Raw genomic sequence first — 20,062 nt, forward strand, 5'->3', positions numbered from 1 at the left:
ACATCATAACTTAATCCACTTGATAAATCAAAACACGAGTTAATTACTAGGCATGAGGACCCAGCTATAATAGCATGTGAGCAAAAACTTTGAGCCTGTTGAGCGCCCACTTACACTTCACCTAAAAAGCTGAAATTTCACGTGTGTAATACAAAACACATATGCAACCAATTTTTGAGTGGGGAACAACGGAAATGTAAAAACCAAAAAATTGGACCACCCTAATAAACAAGTATCTAAGTTAAAAGTTGGTAAAATGTTATATTTACTCTTATTCAATTTCGATTTTGGTTTCTTTCAACTAAAATATTGATAAAACCTTTATGCAGCATACTCTTATTACAAGTTAGTAACTTAATTAAAATGTTTAGTTGCGAATAATTTGAAATACACCAAAAACGGTTAAACAACATCACACAAACTAAGGTAGTGATTAGAATATTTAAGGATAGAACAAAGTATTTATGTATATAACATTGGAATGATTCAAGTACCTATAGTTGGTTAAAGACAAATTAAAATCATTTTCGGTACCTACAATACAAATTTTAACAAAGCTTGAATTTTTCAATTTGCGTTTATGATTATACACATTCTACATTTTATTCGATGGCTTTTTTAGATACTTTAACTTCCTTATTGCACGTAATGTGGATCGATGTTACTTTTGTTTTTTTATTTTTTGGATCTCGGTCATTTATAGAAAGTTGTCACAGAGTGTGAAATATCTAAAAAAGTTATATTTTACTTTTAATTCTTTCTCTTGCAAAAATCTGAACAAATGCGTTATGTGATGTTTCACACTCAGTTAAACATACATTTTTCATAACATTCTATCAATGGTTGATATCAAAAATATTAAAAACAGAAATATAATCCATCCACCCGTACCTTGTACCTATACATGCATATCACTTCTTAAGTGGTTTTTTTCTTTTGTTTTGGTTATTGTTATTGTTCCACACTTAAATGAAACAAAACAACCAACATACAACACATTAACGAATTGAATGCTTAATAGTTGTTATAACATAATATTTATAACTTTTTACTGACATTGACTGTAGCTCAACTGTTTTGTTTTTCGTTCAAGAGTTTTTATTACATTTAAGTTTTTGAAAGTTTGGTTTAACAAATATAGAACTAGAATTACAACATTTTTTCATGTATTGAAGTTGAAACAACAACGAGTTCCAAATGATATTATAGTTATGTTTCTGGAGCTCCGATTATTAGTTTTTGATACTTTCATTTTGACAGATGATGCTAATTGTAGTACTTAGTTGAAAATCCATGGAAGCAAAACGAAATGTTATTATATGCCAGAGTTGCCTAAGACAATCAAACAAATTTACAGGCCACAAAACAAAAATCGTAGATTTCTGGATGGACAAAAAAATATTTTAATAATAATACAAATACCAACATAATACAAAATTTAATTTTCACATATAAAAGTCATATCTAATTTTATAATTTTTTTCACAATTCGATCCATATTTCAATGGATGCCTAGGCTAGAAGTCAGAGGTTTTTTAATCGAAAGGGATTGTAGCCATTTTTTTTATTAATTTCATATTTATGGCATTTAAAAAAAAAAAGATGGCAATTAGCATTTGGAGGTTTAATGTGACATAAAATAAAAACACACTTAAAGTGCAAAATAGGAAAAATGTAAACAAAAAAAATACCCATGGCAAGCCTGACAAAGTAGATTAAAAGTGAATGATAGTTTGTTGTTTATTTTATTTTTCCGTCTGAATCTGTTTCGTTGCTGCTAGGATTTCTTAGTACTAAAACTTATGTTTTAGTAACAGAGTGTACATTTTATTATAAACTAGCATATTTCTCTGTTGCACCAAAATTGTTAAATGGTTGAAAGGGATTGTTTTATAACAATAAGTTTCTATTTTGTTCAAGTTATATGTTTAATAACATGAAAGTTTTAATTTGAAATTCTTTTGTTTTAGTGTGGTTTCATGCAACAAGCGCCATTTTAACTTCCATAATAATTCGAATTTGATTTAATATGATGAATTTAAAATGATTTTTCATAAATTCTTATTACCGTTTCCTATTAAATTTCAGTGAAAAAGGGTGTATATTCCATTTTCTAACATTAGCCAGTTTTTTTTCCGACTTTTATACCTAAATAAAAAAATTATTATTTGTCAATTTTCAATTTATTTCTCTAATTTCAATAATTTATGTGGCGCGTCAATTTTATAGAGGCAAAATATTAATCTTTATGATAAAAATAGTAATTGCATTACAATTTCCGTTCATAAACAACTAAAACCTTCATTTTCAATCATAATTATTATACGTATTATATTAATTTTGTACTTTTGACTTTTATCTTTTTTATAACATCATAAGACAAAAACATTTTATGTTTTTATGGAATAATAACTTTTCGGAAACTTTTTAGATGTTTTCGAAAACAAAAATTTCATTTAATTATAACAAATCCTAACAAAAATAATAAAAGTCACTACTTTCTTTAACATTTCTACAACATTAGTAAAGCTGATGTTCGACTTCATTCATAGTTGCACACTTATTACGTTAACTTTCATGAAACATGTTTTAAGTTCAGAAAACACAAATAAGACCAACAAATAACAAAATTTAACCTTTATAAAACACAATTGCTACAAATTTGTTGCAAATCAAGAGGGGAAATGCGGCTTTTTGGGTTACAATATTGTATAAGAATATGTTTCTGAAATTAATGGAAAACAATTTGATTGTTTTACTGGAGTTATATCTGCCAAATTAAAACCCATCTGTGCTATTCGGGAAGTCCAAAACTTATAGAAAATACATTTTTGTGCTCTGTGAGTCGATATCCTTCGCATACAATTCAATTGGAGTTGAAAAATTCATGTTTGAAGAAAATGACATTTCAAAATCTTTAAATCGTCATATCTCGTTAACCGAGCGTCTAAACAGGTCAAAACTTGCAAAATTCCAAATTCTCTAAAATCAAAACTACATGTCCAAAACTTATAGAAAATACATTTTTGTGCTCTGTGAGTCGATATCCTTCGCATACAATTCAATTGGAGTTGAAAAATTCATGTTTGAAGAAAATGACATTTCAAAATCTTTAAATCGTCATATCTCGTTAACCGAGCGTCTAAACAGGTCAAAACTTGCAAAATTCAAAATTCTCTAAAAACAAAACTACATGTCCAAAACTTATAGAAAATACATTTTTGTGCTCTGTGAGTCGATATCCTTCGCATACAATTCAATTGGAGTTGAAAAATTCATGTTTGAAGAAAATGACATTTCAAAATCTTTAAATCGTCATATCTCGTTAACCGAGCGTCTAAACAGGTCAAAACTTGCAAAATTCCAAATTCTCTAAAATCAAAACTACATGTCCAAAACTTATAGAAAATACATTTTTGTGCTCTGTGAGTCGATATCCTTCGCATACAATTCAATTGGAGTTGAAAAATTCATGTTTGAAGAAAATGACATTTCAAAATCTTTAAATCGTCATATCTCGTTAACCGAGCGTCTAAACAGGTCAAAACTTGCAAAATTCAAAATTCTCTAAAAACAAAACTACATGTCCAAAACTTATAGAAAATACATTTTTGTGCTCTGTGAGTCGATACCTTCGCATACAATTCAATTGGAGTTGAAAAATTCATGTTTGAAGAAAATGACATTTCAAAATCTTTAAATCGTCATATCTCGTTAACCGAGCGTCTAAACAGGTCAAAACTTGCAAAATTCCAAATTCTCTAAAATCAAAACTACATGTCCAAAACTTATAGAAAATACATTTTTGTGCTCTGTGAGTCGATATCCTTCGCATACAATTCAATTGGAGTTGAAAAATTCATGTTTGAAGAAAATGACATTTCAAAATCTTTAAATCGTCATATCTCGTTAACCGAGCGTCTAAACAGGTCAAAACTTGCAAAATTCAAAATTCTCAAAAAAACAAAACTACATGTCCAAAACTTATAGAAAATACATTTTTGTGCTCTGTGAGTCGATATCCTTCGCATACAATTCAATTAGAGTTGAAAAATTCATGTTTGAAGAAAATGACATTTCAAAATCTTTAAATCGTCATATCTCGTTAACCGAGCGTCTAAACAGGTCAAAACTTGCAAAATTCAAAATTCTCTAAAAACAAAACTACAAGTCCAAAACTTATAGAAAATACATTTTTGTGCTCTGTGAGTCGATATCCTTCGCATACAATTCAATTGGAGTTGAAAAATTCATTTTTGAAGAAAATGACATTTCAAAATCTTTAAATCGTCATATCTCGTTAACCGAGCGTCTAAACAGGTCAAAACTTGCAAAATTCAAAATTCTCTAAAAACAAAACTACAACTCCAAAACTTATAGAAAATACATTTTTGTGCTCTGTGAGTCGATATCCTTCGCATACAATTCAATTGGAGTTGAAAAATTCATGTTTGAAGAAAATGACATTTCAAAATCTTTAAATCGTCATATCTCGTTAACCGAGCGTCTAAACAGGTCAAAACTTGCAAAATTCAAAATTCTCTAAAAACAAAACTGCAAGTCCAAAACTTATAGAAAATACATTTTTGTGCTCTGTGAGTCGATATCCTTCGCATACAATTCAATTGGAGTTGAAAAATTCATGCTTGAAGAAAATGACATTTCAAAATCTTTAAATCGTCATATCTCGTTAACCGAGCGTCTAAACAGGTCAAAACTTGCAAAATTCAAAATTCTCTAAAAACAAAACTACAACTCCAAAACTTATAGAAAATACATTTTTGTGCTCTGTGAGTCGATATCCTTCGCATACAATTCAATTGGAGTTGAAAAATTCATTTTTGAAGAAAATGACATTTCAAAATCTTTAAATCGTCATATCTCGTTAACCGAGCGTCTAAACAGGTCAAAACTTGCAAAATTCAAAATTCTCTAAAAACAAAACTACAAGTCCAAAACTTATAGAAAATACATTTTTGTGCTCTGTGAGTCGATATCCTTCGCATACAATTCAATTGGAGTTGAAAAATTCATTTTTGAAGAAAATGACATTTCAAAATCTTTAAATCGTCATATCTCGTTAACCGAGCGTCTAAACAGGTCAAAACTTGCAAAATTCAAAATTCTCTAAAAACAAAACTACAAGTCCAAAACTTATAGAAAATACATTTTTGTGCTCTGTGAGTCGATATCCTTCGCATACAATTCAATTGAAGTTGAAAAATTCATGTTTGAAGAAAATGACATGTCAAAATCTTTAAATCGTCATATCTCGTTAACCGAGCGTCTAAACAGGTCAAAACTTGCAAAATTCAAAATTCTCTAAAAACAAAACTACATGTCCAAAACTTATAGAAAATACATTTTTGTGCTCTGTGAGTCGATATCCTTCGCATACAATTCAATTGGAGTTGAAAAATTCATTTTTGAAGAAAATGACATTTCAAAATCTTTAAATCGTCATATCTCGTTAACCGAGCGTCTAAACAGGTCAAAACTTGCAAAATTCAAAATTCTCTAAAAACAAAACTACATGTCCAAAACTTATAGAAAATACATTTTTGTGCTCTGTGAGTCGATATCCTTCGCATACAATTCAATTGGAGTTGAAAAATTCATTTTTGAAGAAAATGACATTTCAAAATCTTTAAATCGTCATATCTCGTTAACCGAGCGTCTAAACAGGTCAAAACTTGCAAAATTCAAAATTCTCTAAAAACAAAACTACAAGTCCAAAACTTATAGAAAATACATTTTTGTGCTCTGTGAGTCGATATCCTTCGCATACAATTCAATTGGAGTTGAAAAATTCATTTTTGAAGAAAATGACATTTCAAAATCTTTAAATCGTCATATCTCGTTAACCGAGCGTCTAAACAGGTCAAAACTTGCAAAATTCAAAATTCTCTAAAAACAAAACTACAACTCCAAAACTTATAGAAAATACATTTTTGTGCTCTGTGAGTCGATATCCTTCGCATACAATTCAATTGGAGTTGAAAAATTCATTTTTGAAGAAAATGACATTTCAAAATCTTTAAATCGTCATATCTCGTTAACCGAGCGTCTAAACAGGTCAAAACTTGCAAAATTCAAAATTCTCTAAAAACAAAACTACAACTCCAAAACTTATAGAAAATACATTTTTGTGCTCTGTGAGTCGATATCCTTCGCATACAATTCAATTGGAGTTGAAAAATTCATTTTTGAAGAAAATGACATTTCAAAATCTTTAAATCGTCATATCTCGTTAACCGAGCGTCTAAACAGGTCAAAACTTGCAAAATTCAAAATTCTCTAAAAACAAAACTACATGTCCAAAACTTATAGAAAATACATTTTTGTGCTCTGTGAGTCGATATCCTTCGCATACAATTCAATTGGAGTTGAAAAATTCATTTTTGAAGAAAATGACATTTCAAAATCTTTAAATCGTCATATCTCGTTAACCGAGCGTCTAAACAGGTCAAAACTTGCAAAATTCAAAATTCTCTAAAAACAAAACTACATGTCCAAAACTTATAGAAAATACATTTTTGTGCTCTGTGAGTCGATATCCTTCGCATACAATTCAATTGGAGTTGAAAAATTCATTTTTGAAGAAAATGACATTTCAAAATCTTTAAATCGTCATATCTCGTTAACCGAGCGTCTAAACAGGTCAAAACTTGCAAAATTCAAAATTCATTTTTGTGCTCTGTGAGTCGATATCCTTCGCATACAATTCAATTGGAGTTGAAAAATTCATTTTTGAAGAAAATGACATTTCAAAATCTTTAAATCGTCATATCTCGTTAACCGAGCGTCTAAACAGGTCAAAACTTGCAAAATTCAAAATTCTCTAAAAACAAAACTACATGTCCAAAACTTATAGAAAATACATTTTTGTGCTCTGTGAGTCGATATCCTTCGCATACAATTCAATTGGAGTTGAAAAATTCATTTTTGAAGAAAATGACATTTCAAAATCTTTAAATCGTCATATCTCGTTAACCGAGCGTCTAAACAGGTCAAAACTTGCAAAATTCAAAATTCTCTAAAAACAAAACTACATGTCCAAAACTTATAGAAAATACATTTTTGTGCTCTGTGAGTCGATATCCTTCGCATACAATTCAATTGGAGTTGAAAAATTCATTTTTGAAGAAAATGACATTTCAAAATCTTTAAATCGTCATATCTCGTTAACCGAGCGTCTAAACAGGTCAAAACTTGCAAAACTCAAAATTCTCTAAAAACAAAACTACAACTCCAAAACTTATAGAAAATACATTTTTGTGCTCTGTGAGTCGATATCCTTCGCATACAATTCAATTGGAGTTGAAAAATTCATTTTTGAAGAAAATGACATTTCAAAATCTTTAAATCGTCATATCTCGTTAACCGAGCGTCTAAACAGGTCAAAACTTGCAAAATTCAAAATTCTCTAAAAACAAAACTACAACTCCAAAACTTATAGAAAATACATTTTTGTGCTCTGTGAGTCGATATCCTTCGCATACAATTCAATTGGAGTTGAAAAATTCATTTTTGAAGAAAATGACATTTCAAAATCTTTAAATCGTCATATCTCGTTAACCGAGCGTCTAAACAGGTCAAAACTTGCAAAACTCAAAATTCTCTAAAAACAAAACTACAACTCCAAAACTTATAGAAAATACATTTTTGTGCTCTGTGAGTCGATATCCTTCGCATACAATTCAATTGGAGTTGAAAAATTCATTTTTGAAGAAAATGACATTTCAAAATCTTTAAATCGTCATATCTCGTTAACCGAGCGTCTAAACAGGTCAAAACTTGCAAAACTCAAAATTCTCTAAAAACAAAACTACAACTCCAAAACTTATAGAAAATACATTTTTGTGCTCTGTGAGTCGATATCCTTCGCATACAATTCAATTGGAGTTGAAAAATTCATTTTTGAAGAAAATGACATTTCAAAATCTTTAAATCGTCATATCTCGTTAACCGAGCGTCTAAACAGGTCAAAACTTGCAAAATTCAAAATTCTCTAAAAACAAAACTACATGTCCAAAACTTATAGAAAATACATTTTTGTGCTCTGTGAGTCGATATCCTTCGCATACAATTCAATTGGAGTTGAAAAATTCATTTTTGAAGAAAATGACATTTCAAAATCTTTAAATCGTCATATCTCGTTAACCGAGCGTCTAAACAGGTCAAAACTTGCAAAACTCAAAATTCTCTAAAAACAAAACTACATGTCCAAAACTTATAGAAAATACATTTTTGTGCTCTGTGAGTCGATATCCTTCGCATACAATTCAATTGGAGTTGAAAAATTCATTTTTGAAGAAAATGACATTTCAAAATCTTTAAATCGTCATATCTCGTTAACCGAGCGTCTAAACAGGTCAAAACTTGCAAAATTCAAAATTCTCTAAAAACAAAACTACATGTCCAAAACTTATAGAAAATACATTTTTGTGCTCTGTGAGTCGATATCCTTCGCATACAATTCAATTGGAGTTGAAAAATTCATTTTTGAAGAAAATGACATTTCAAAATCTTTAAATCGTCATATCTCGTTAACCGAGCGTCTAAACAGGTCAAAACTTGCAAAACTCAAAATTCTCTAAAAACAAAACTACAACTCCAAAACTTATAGAAAATACATTTTTGTGCTCTGTGAGTCGATATCCTTCGCATACAATTCAATTGGAGTTGAAAAATTCATTTTTGAAGAAAATGACATTTCAAAATCTTTAAATCGTCATATCTCGTTAACCGAGCGTCTAAACAGGTCAAAACTTGCAAAATTCAAAATTCTCTAAATACAAAACTACATGTCCAAAACTTATAGAAAATACATTTTTGTGCTCTGTGAGTCGATATCCTTCGCATACAATTCAATTGGAGTTGAAAAATTCATTTTTGAAGAAAATGACATTTCAAAATCTTTAAATCGTCATATCTCGTTAACCGAGCGTCTAAACAGGTCAAAACTTGCAAAATTCAAATTTCTCTAAAAACAAAACTACATGTCCAAAACTTATAGAAAATACATTTTTGTGCTCTCTGTGAGTCGATATCCTTCGCATACAATTCAATTGGAGTTGAAAAATTCATTTTTGAAGAAAATGACATTTCAAAATCTTTAAATCGTCATATCTCGTTAACCGAGCGTCTAAACAGGTCAAAACTTGCAAAATTCAAAATTCTCTAAAAACAAAACTACATGTCCAAAACTTATAGAAAATACATTTTTGTGCTCTCTGTGAGTCGATATCCTTCGCATACAATTCAATTGGAGTTGAAAAATTCATTTTTGAAGAAAATGACATTTCAAAATCTTTAAATCGTCATATCTCGTTAACCGAGCGTCTAAACAGGTCAAAACTTGCAAAATTCAAATTTCTCTAAAAACAAAACTACATGTCCAAAACTTATAGAAAATACATTTTTGTGCTCTCTGTGAGTCGATATCCTTCGCATACAATTCAATTGGAGTTGAAAAATTCATTTTTGAAGAAAATGACATTTCAAAATCTTTAAATCGTCATATCTCGTTAACCGAGCGTCTAAACAGGTCAAAACTTGCAAAATTCAAAATTCTCTAAAAACAAAACTACATGTCCAAAACTTATAGAAAATACATTTTTGTGCTCTGTGAGTCGATATCCTTCGCATACAATTCAATTGGAGTTGAAAAATTCATTTTTGAAGAAAATGACATTTCAAAATCTTTAAATCGTCATATCTCGTTAACCGAGCGTCTAAACAGGTCAAAACTTGCAAAATTCAAAATTCTCTAAAAACAAAACTACATGTCCAAAACTTATAGAAAATACATTTTTGTGCTCTGTGAGTCGATATCCTTCGCATACAATTCAATTGGAGTTGAAAAATTCATGTTTGAAGAAAATGACATTTCAAAATCTTTAAATCGTCATATCTCGTTAACCGAGCGTCTAAACAGGTCAAAACTTGCAAAATTCAAATTTCTCTAAAAACAAAACTACATGTCCAAAACTTATAGAAAATACATTTTTGTGCTCTCTGTGAGTCGATATCCTTCGCATACAATTCAATTGGAGTTGAAAAATTCATTTTTGAAGAAAATGACATTTCAAAATCTTTAAATCGTCATATCTCGTTAACCGAGCGTCTAAACAGGTAAAAACTTGCAAAATTCAAAATTCTCTAAAAACAAAACTACATGTCCAAAACTTATAGAAAATACATTTTTGTGCTCTGTGAGTCGATATCCTTCGCATACAATTCAATTGGAGTTGAAAAATTCATTTTTGAAGAATATGACATTTCAAAATCTTTAAATCGTCATATCTCGTTAACCGAGCGTCTAAACAGGTCAAAACTTGCAAAATTCAAAATTCTCTAAAAACAAAACTACATGTCCAAAACTTATAGAAAATAAATTTTTGTGCTCTGTGAGTCGATATCCTTCGCATACAATTCAACTGGAGTTGAAAAATTCTTGTTTGAAGAAAATGACATTTCAAAATCTTTAAATCGTCATATCTCGTTAACCGAGCGTCTAAACAGGTCAAAACTTGCAAAATTCAAAATTCTCTAAAAACAAAACTACATGTCCAAAACTTATAGAAAATACATTTTTGTGCTCTGTGAGTCGATATCCTTCGCATACAATTCAATTGGAGTTGAAAAATTCATTTTTGAAGAAAATGACATTTCAAAATCTTTAAATCGTCATATCTCGTTAACCGAGCGTCTAAACAGGTCAAAACTTGCAAAATTCAAAATTCTCTAAAAACAAAACTACATGTCCAAAACTTATAGAAAATACATTTTTGTGCTCTGTGAGTCGATATCCTTCGCATACAATTCAATTGGAGTTGAAAAATTCATTTTTGAAGAATATGACATTTCAAAATCTTTAAATCGTCATATCTCGTTAACCGAGCGTCTAAACAGGTCAAAACTTGCAAAATTCAAAATTCTCTAAAAACAAAACTACATGTCCAAAACTTATAGAAAATAAATTTTTGTGCTCTGTGAGTCGATATCCTTCGCATACAATTCAACTGGAGTTGAAAAATTCTTGTTTGAAGAAAATGACATTTCAAAATCTTTAAATCGTCATATCTCGTTAACCGAGCGTCTAAACAGGTCAAAACTTGCAAAATTCAAAATTCTCTAATAACAAAACTACAACTCCAAAACTTATAGAAAATACATTTTTGTGCTCTGTGAGTCGATATCCTTCGCATACAATTCAATTGGAGTTGAAAAATTCATTTTTGAAGAAAATGACATTTCAAAATCTTTAAATCGTCATATCTCGTTAACCGAGCGTCTAAACAGGTCAAAACTTGCAAAATTCAAAATTCTCTAAAAACAAAACTACAACTCCAAAATTTATAGAAAATACATTTTTGTGCTCTGTGAGTCGATATCCTTCGCATACAATTCAATTGGAGTTGAAAAATTCATGTTTGAAGAAAATGACATTTCAAAATCTTTAAATCGTCATATCTCGTTAACCGAGCGTCTAAACAGGTCAAAACTTGCAAAATTCAAAATTCTCTAAAAACAAAACTACATGTCCAAAACTTATAGAAAATACATTTTTGTGCTCTGTGAGTCGATATCCTTCGCATACAATTCAATTGGAGTTGAAAAATTCATTTTTGAAGAAAATGACATTTCAAAATCTTTAAATCGTCATATCTCGTTAACCGAGCGTCTAAACAGGTCAAAACTTGCAAAATTCAAAATTCTCTAAAAACAAAACTACATGTCCAAAACTTATAGAAAATACATTTTTGTGCTCTGTGAGTCGATATCCTTCGCATACAATTCAATTGGAGTTGAAAAATTCATTTTTGAAGAAAATGACATTTCAAAATCTTTAAATCGTCATATCTCGTTAACCGAGCGTCTAAACAGGTCAAAACTTGCAAAACTCAAAATTCTCTAAAAACAAAACTACAACTCCAAAACTTATAGAAAATACATTTTTGTGCTCTGTGAGTCGATATCCTTCGCATACAATTCAATTGGAGTTGAAAAATTCATTTTTGAAGAAAATGACATTTCAAAATCTTTAAATCGTCATATCTCGTTAACCGAGCGTCTAAACAGGTCAAAACTTGCAAAACTCAAAATTCTCTAAAAACAAAACTACAACTCCAAAACTTATAGAAAATACATTTTTGTGCTCTGTGAGTCGATATCCTTCGCATACAATTCAATTGGAGTTGAAAAATTCATTTTTGAAGAAAATGACATTTCAAAATCTTTAAATCGTCATATCTCGTTAACCGAGCGTCTAAACAGGTCAAAACTTGCAAAATTCAAAATTCTCTAAAAACAAAACTACATGTCCAAAACTTATAGAAAATACATTTTTGTGCTCTGTGAGTCGATATCCTTCGCATACAATTCAATTGGAGTTGAAAAATTCATTTTTGAAGAAAATGACATTTCAAAATCTTTAAATCGTCATATCTCGTTAACCGAGCGTCTAAACAGGTCAAAACTTGCAAAATTCAAAATTCTCTAAAAACAAAACTACATGTCCAAAACTTATAGAAAATACATTTTTGTGCTCTCTGTGAGTCGATATCCTTCGCATACAATTCAATTGGAGTTGAAAAATTCATGTTTGAAGAAAATGACATTTCAAAATCTTTAAATCGTCATATCTCGTTAACCGAGCGTCTAAACAGGTCAAAACTTGCAAAATTCAAATTTCTCTAAAAACAAAACTACATGTCCAAAACTTATAGAAAATACATTTTTGTGCTCTGTGAGTCGATATCCTTCGCATACAATTCAATTGGAGTTGAAAAATTCATTTTTGAAGAAAATGACATTTCAAAATCTTTAAATCGTCATATCTCGTTAACCGAGCGTCTAAACAGGTCAAAACTTGCAAAATTCAAATTTCTCTAAAAACAAAACTACATGTCCAAAACTTATAGAAAATACATTTTTGTGCTCTGTGAGTCGATATCCTTCGCATACAATTCAATTGGAGTTGAAAAATTCATTTTTGAAGAAAATGACATTTCAAAATCTTTAAATCGTCATATCTCGTTAACAGAGCGTCTAAACAGGTCAAAACTTGCAAAATTCAAATTTCTCTAAAAACAAAACTACATGTCCAAAACTTATAGAAAATACATTTTTGTGCTCTGTGAGTCGATATCCTTCGCATACAATTCAATTGGAGTTGAAAAATTCATTTTTGAAGAAAATGACATTTCAAAATCTTTAAATCGTCATATCTCGTTAACCGAGCGTCTAAACAGGTCAAAACTTGCAAAATTCAAAATTCTCTAAAAACAAAACTACATGTCCAAAACTTATAGAAAATACATTTTTGTGCTCTGTGAGTCGATATCCTTCGCATACAATTTAATTGGAGTTGAAAAATTCATGTTTGAAGAAAATGACATTTCAAAATCTTTAAATCGTCATATCTCGTTAACCGAGCGTCTAAACAGGTCAAAACTTGCAAAATTCAAATTTCTCTAAAAACAAAACTACATGTCCAAAACTTATAGAAAATACATTTTTGTGCTCTGTGAGTCGATATCCTTCGCATACAATTCAATTGGAGTTGAAAAATTCATTTTTGAAGAAAATGACATTTCAAAATCTTTAAATCGTCATATCTCGTTAACCGAGCGTCTAAACAGGTCAAAACTTGCAAAATTCAAAATTCTCTAAAAACAAAACTACATGTCCAAAACTTATAGAAAATACATTTTTGTGCTCTCTGTGAGTCGATATCCTTCGCATACAATTCAATTGGAGTTGAAAAATTCATGTTTGAAGAAAATGACATTTCAAAATCTTTAAATCGTCATATCTCGTTAACCGAGCGTCTAAACAGGTCAAAACTTGCAAAATTCAAATTTCTCTAAAAACAAAACTACATGTCCAAAACTTATAGAAAATACATTTTTGTGCTCTGTGAGTCGATATCCTTCGCATACAATTCAATTGGAGTTGAAAAATTCATTTTTGAAGAAAATGACATTTCAAAATCTTTAAATCGTCATATCTCGTTAACCGAGCGTCTAAACAGGTCAAAACTTGCAAAATTCAAATTTCTCTAAAAACAAAACTACATGTCCAAAACTTATAGAAAATACATTTTTGTGCTCTGTGAGTCGATATCCTTCGCATACAATTCAATTGGAGTTGAAAAATTCATTTTTGAAGAAAATGACATTTCAAAATCTTTAAATCGTCATATCTCGTTAACCGAGCGTCTAAACAGGTCAAAACTTGCAAAATTCAAAATTCTCTAAAAACAAAACTACAACTCCAAAACTTATAGAAAATACATTTTTGTGCTCTGTGAGTCGATATCCTTCGCATACAATTCAATTGGAGTTGAAAAATTCATGTTTGAAGAAAATGACATTTCAAAATCTTTAAATCGTCATATCTCGTTAACCGAGCGTCTAAACAGGTCAAAACTTGCAAAATTCAAAATTCTCTAAAAACAAAACTACATGTCCAAAACTTATAGAAAATACATTTTTGTGCTCTGTGAGTCGATATCCTTCGCATACAATTCAATTGGAGTTGAAAAATTCATGTTTGAAGAAAATGACATTTCAAAATCTTTAAATCGTCATATCTCGTTAACCGAGCGTCTAAACAGGTCAAAACTTGCAAAATTCAAATTTCTCTAAAAACAAAACTACATGTCCAAAACTTATAGAAAATACATTTTTGTGCTCTCTGTGAGTCGATATCCTTCGCATACAATTCAATTGGAGTTGAAAAATTCATTTTTGAAGAAAATGACATTTCAAAATCTTTAAATCGTCATATCTCGTTAACCGAGCGTCTAAACAGGTCAAAACTTGCAAAATTCAAAATTCTCTAAAAACAAAACTACATGTCCAAAACTTATAGAAAATACATTTTTGTGCTCTGTGAGTCGATATCCTTCGCATACAATTCAATTGCAGTTGAAAAATTCATGTTTGAAGAAAATGACATTTCAAAATCTTTAAATCGTCATATCTCGTTAACCGAGCGTCTAAACAGGTCAAAACTTGCAAAATTCAAATTTCTCTAAAAACAAAACTACATGTCCAAAACTTATAGAAAATACATTTTTGTGCTCTCTGTGAGTCGATATCCTTCGCATACAATTCAATTGGAGTTGAAAAATTCATGTTTGAAGAAAATGACATTTCAAAATCTTTAAATCGTCATATCTCGTTAACCGAGCGTCTAAACAGGTCAAAACTTGCAAAATTCAAATTTCTCTAAAAACAAAACTACATGTCCAAAACTTATAGAAAATACATTTTTGTGCTCTGTGAGTCGATATCCTTCGCATACAATTCAATTGAAGTTGAAAAATTCATGTTTGAAGAAAATGACATGTCAAAATCTTTAAATCGTCATATCTCGTTAACCGAGCGTCTAAACAGGTCAAAACTTGCAAAATTCAAAATTCTCTAAAAACAAAACTACATGTCCAAAACTTATAGAAAATACATTTTTGTGCTCTGTGAGTCGATATCCTTCGCATACAATTCAATTGGAGTTGAAAAATTCATGCTTGAAGAAAATGACATTTCAAAATCTTTAAATCGTCATATCTCGTTAACCGAGCGTCTAAACAGGTCAAAACTTGCAAAATTCAAAATTCTCTAAAAACAAAACTACAACTCCAAAACTTATAGAAAATACATTTTTGTGCTCTGTGAGTCGATATCCTTCGCATACAATTCAATTGGAGTTGAAAAATTCATTTTTGAAGAAAATGACATTTCAAAATCTTTAAATCGTCATATCTCGTTAACCGAGCGTCTAAACAGGTCAAAACTTGCAAAATTCTCTAAAAACAAAACTACAAGTCCAAAACTTATAGAAAATACATTTTTGTGCTCTGTGAGTCGATATCCTTCGCATACAATTCAATTGGAGTTGAAAAATTCATTTTTGAAGAAAATGACATTTCAAAATCTTTAAATCGTCATATCTCGTTAACCGAGCGTCTAAACAGGTCAAAACTTGCAAAATTCAAAATTCTCTAAAAACAAAACTACAAGTCCAAAACTTATAGAAAATACATTTTTGTGCTCTGTGAGTCGATATCCTTCGCATACAATTCAATTGAAGTTGAAAAATTCATGTTTGAAGAAAATGACATGTCAAAATCTTTAAATCGTCATATCTCGTTAACCGAGCGTCTAAACAGGTCAAAACTTGCAAAATTCAAAATTCTCTAAAAACAAAACTACATGTCCAAAACTTATAGAAAATACATTTTTGTGCTCTGTGAGTCGATATCCTTCGCATACAATTCAATTGGAGTTGAAAAATTCATTTTTGAAGAAAATGACATTTCAAAATCTTTAAATCGTCATATCTCGTTAACCGAGCGTCTAAACAGGTCAAAACTTGCAAAATTCAAAATTCTCTAAAAACAAAACTACAAGTCCAAAACTTATAGAAAATACATTTTTGTGCTCTGTGAGTCGATATCCTTCGCATACAATTCAATTGGAGTTGAAAAATTCATGTTTGAAGAAAATGACATTTCAAAATCTTTAAATCGTCATATCTCGTTAACCGAGCGTCTAAACAGGTCAAAACTTGCAAAATTCAAAATTCTCTAAAAACAAAACTACATGTCCAAAACTTATAGAAAATACATTTTTGTGCTCTGTGAGTCGATATCCTTCGCATACAATTCAATTGGAGTTGAAAAATTCATTTTTGAAGAAAATGACATTTCAAAATCTTTAAATCGTCATATCTCGTTAACCGAGCGTCTAAACAGGTCAAAACTTGCAAAATTCAAAATTCTCTAAAAACAAAACTACAAGTCCAAAACTTATAGAAAATACATTTTTGTGCTCTGTGAGTCGATATCCTTCGCATACAATTCAATTGGAGTTGAAAAATTCATTTTTGAAGAAAATGACATTTCAAAATCTTTAAATCGTCATATCTCGTTAACCGAGCGTCTAAACAGGTCAAAACTTGCAAAATTCAAAATTCTCTAAAAACAAAACTACAACTCCAAAACTTATAGAAAATACATTTTTGTGCTCTGTGAGTCGATATCCTTCGCATACAATTCAATTGGAGTTGAAAAATTCATTTTTGAAGAAAATGACATTTCAAAATCTTTAAATCGTCATATCTCGTTAACCGAGCGTCTAAACAGGTCAAAACTTGCAAAATTCAAAATTCTCTAAAAACAAAACTACAACTCCAAAACTTATAGAAAATACATTTTTGTGCTCTGTGAGTCGATATCCTTCGCATACAATTCAATTGGAGTTGAAAAATTCATTTTTGAAGAAAATGACATTTCAAAATCTTTAAATCGTCATATCTCGTTAACCGAGCGTCTAAACTATAGCTGATGATACCCGGGTAACCGGTTACCCGGGTAGTACCCGGGTACTCGAGTAAATCGGGTAATGCCCGGGTACCCGGGTACTACCCGGGTACCCGAAACTACCCGGGTACCCGGGTACCCAACTACCCGATTACCCGACTACCCGATTACCCGGGTATTATTTGTCACTGAATTTATCGGAATTGCTTCCTACTTTTACCAAATATTTTTCCACGACTAGTAAAATGCTTTTAAAAAAGTGATAAAGATAGTAATATAATTGTTTTTATTTGTATATTCGGTTACCCGGTTACCCGGGCACCCGGGTAATTTCGCTTACCCGGGTACCCGGTTACCCGGGTAGTAGCCATTTTACCCGGGTACCCGGGTACTCGGGTAATTTACTACCCGGGTACAAGCTACCCGGGTAACCGAGTACCCGGGTAGCATAATACCCGGGTCGAATCATCAGCCCTAGTCTAAACAGGTCAAAACTTGCAAAATTCAAAATTCTCTAAAAACAAAACTACATGTCCAAAACTTATAGAAAATACATTTTTGTGCTCTGTGAGTCGATATCCTTCGCATACAATTCAATTGGAGTTGAAAAATTCATTTTTGAAGAAAATGACATTTCAAAATCTTTAAATCGTCATATCTCGTTAACCGAGCGTCTAAACAGGTCAAAACTTGCAAAATTCAAAATTCTCTAAAAACAAAACTACATGTCCAAAACTTATAGAAAATACATTTTTGTGCTCTGTGAGTCGATATCCTTCGCATACAATTCAATTGGAGTTGAAAAATTCATTTTTGAAGAAAATGACATTTCAAAATCTTTAAATCGTCATATCTCGTTAACCGAGCGTCTAAACAGGTCAAAACTTGCAAAATTCAAAATTCTCTAAAAACAAAACTACAACTCCAAAACTTATAGAAAATACATTTTTGTGCTCTGTGAGTCGATATCCTTCGCATACAATTCAATTGGAGTTGAAAAATTCATTTTTGAAGAAAATGACATTTCAAAATCTTTAAATCGTCATATCTCGTTAACCGAGCGTCTAAACAGGTCAAAACTTGCAAAACTCAAAATTCTCTAAAAACAAAACTACAACTCCAAAACTTATAGAAAATACATTTTTGTGCTCTGTGAGTCGATATCCTTCGCATACAATTCAATTGGAGTTGAAAAATTCATTTTTGAAGAAAATGACATTTCAAAATCTTTAAATCGTCATATCTCGTTAACCGAGCGTCTAAACAGGTCAAAACTTGCAAAATTCAAAATTCTCTAAAAACAAAACTACAACTCCAAAACTTATAGAAAATACATTTTTGTGCTCTGTGAGTCGATATCCTTCGCATACAATTCAATTGGAGTTGAAAAATTCATTTTTGAAGAAAATGACATTTCAAAATCTTTAAATCGTCATATCTCGTTAACCGAGCGTCTAAACAGGTCAAAACTTGCAAAATTCAAAATTCTCTAAAAACAAAACTACATGTCCAAAACTTATAGAAAATACATTTTTGTGCTCTGTGAGTCGATATCCTTGAAGAAAATGACATTTCAAAATCTTTAAATCGTCATATCTCGTTAACCGAGCGTCTAAACAGGTCAAAACTTGCAAAATTCAAAATTCTCTAAAAACAAAACTACATGTCCAAAACTTATAGAAAATACATTTTTGTGCTCTGTGAGTCGATATCCTTCGCATACAATTCAATTGGAGTTGAAAAATTCATTTTTGAAGAAAATGACATTTCAAAATCTTTAAATCGTCATATCTCGTTAACCGAGCGTCTAAACAGGTCAAAACTTGCAAAACTCAAAATTCTCTAAAAACAAAACTACAACTCCAAAACTTATAGAAAATACATTTTTGTGCTCTGTGAGTCGATATCCTTCGCATACAATTCAATTGGAGTTGAAAAATTCATTTTTGAAGAAAATGACATTTCAAAATCTTTAAATCGTCATATCTCGTTAACCGAGCGTCTAAACAGGTCAAAACTTGCAAAATTCAAAATTCTCTAAAAACAAAACTACAACTCCAAAACTTATAGAAAATACATTTTTGTGCTCTGTGAGTCGATATCCTTCGCATACAATTCAATTGGAGTTGAAAAATTCATTTTTGAAGAAAATGACATTTCAAAATCTTTAAATCGTCATATCTCGTTAACCGAGCGTCTAAACAGGTCAAAACTTGCAAAACTCAAAATTCTCTAAAAACAAAACTACAACTCCAAAACTTATAGAAAATACATTTTTGTGCTCTGTGAGTCGATATCCTTCGCATACAATTCAATTGGAGTTGAAAAATTCATTTTTGAAGAAAATGACATTTCAAAATCTTTAAATCGTCATATCTCGTTAACCGAGCGTCTAAACAGGTCAAAACTTGCAAAATTCAAAATTCTCTAAAAACAAAACTACATGTCCAAAACTTATAGAAAATACATTTTTGTGCTCTGTGAGTCGATATCCTTCGCATACAATTCAATTGGAGTTGAAAAATTCATTTTTGAAGAAAATGACATTTCAAAATCTTTAAATCGTCATATCTCGTTAACCGAGGGTCTAAACAGGTCAAAACTTGCAAAATTCAAAATTCTCTAAAAACAAAACTACATGTCCAAAACTTATAGAAAATACATTTTTGTGCTCTGTGAGTCGATATCCTTCGCATACAATTCAATTGGAGTTGAAAAATTCATTTT

Source organism: Episyrphus balteatus, chromosome 2, assembly GCF_945859705.1.
Source record: "Episyrphus balteatus chromosome 2, idEpiBalt1.1, whole genome shotgun sequence".
NCBI lineage: Eukaryota > Metazoa > Arthropoda > Insecta > Diptera > Syrphidae > Episyrphus > Episyrphus balteatus.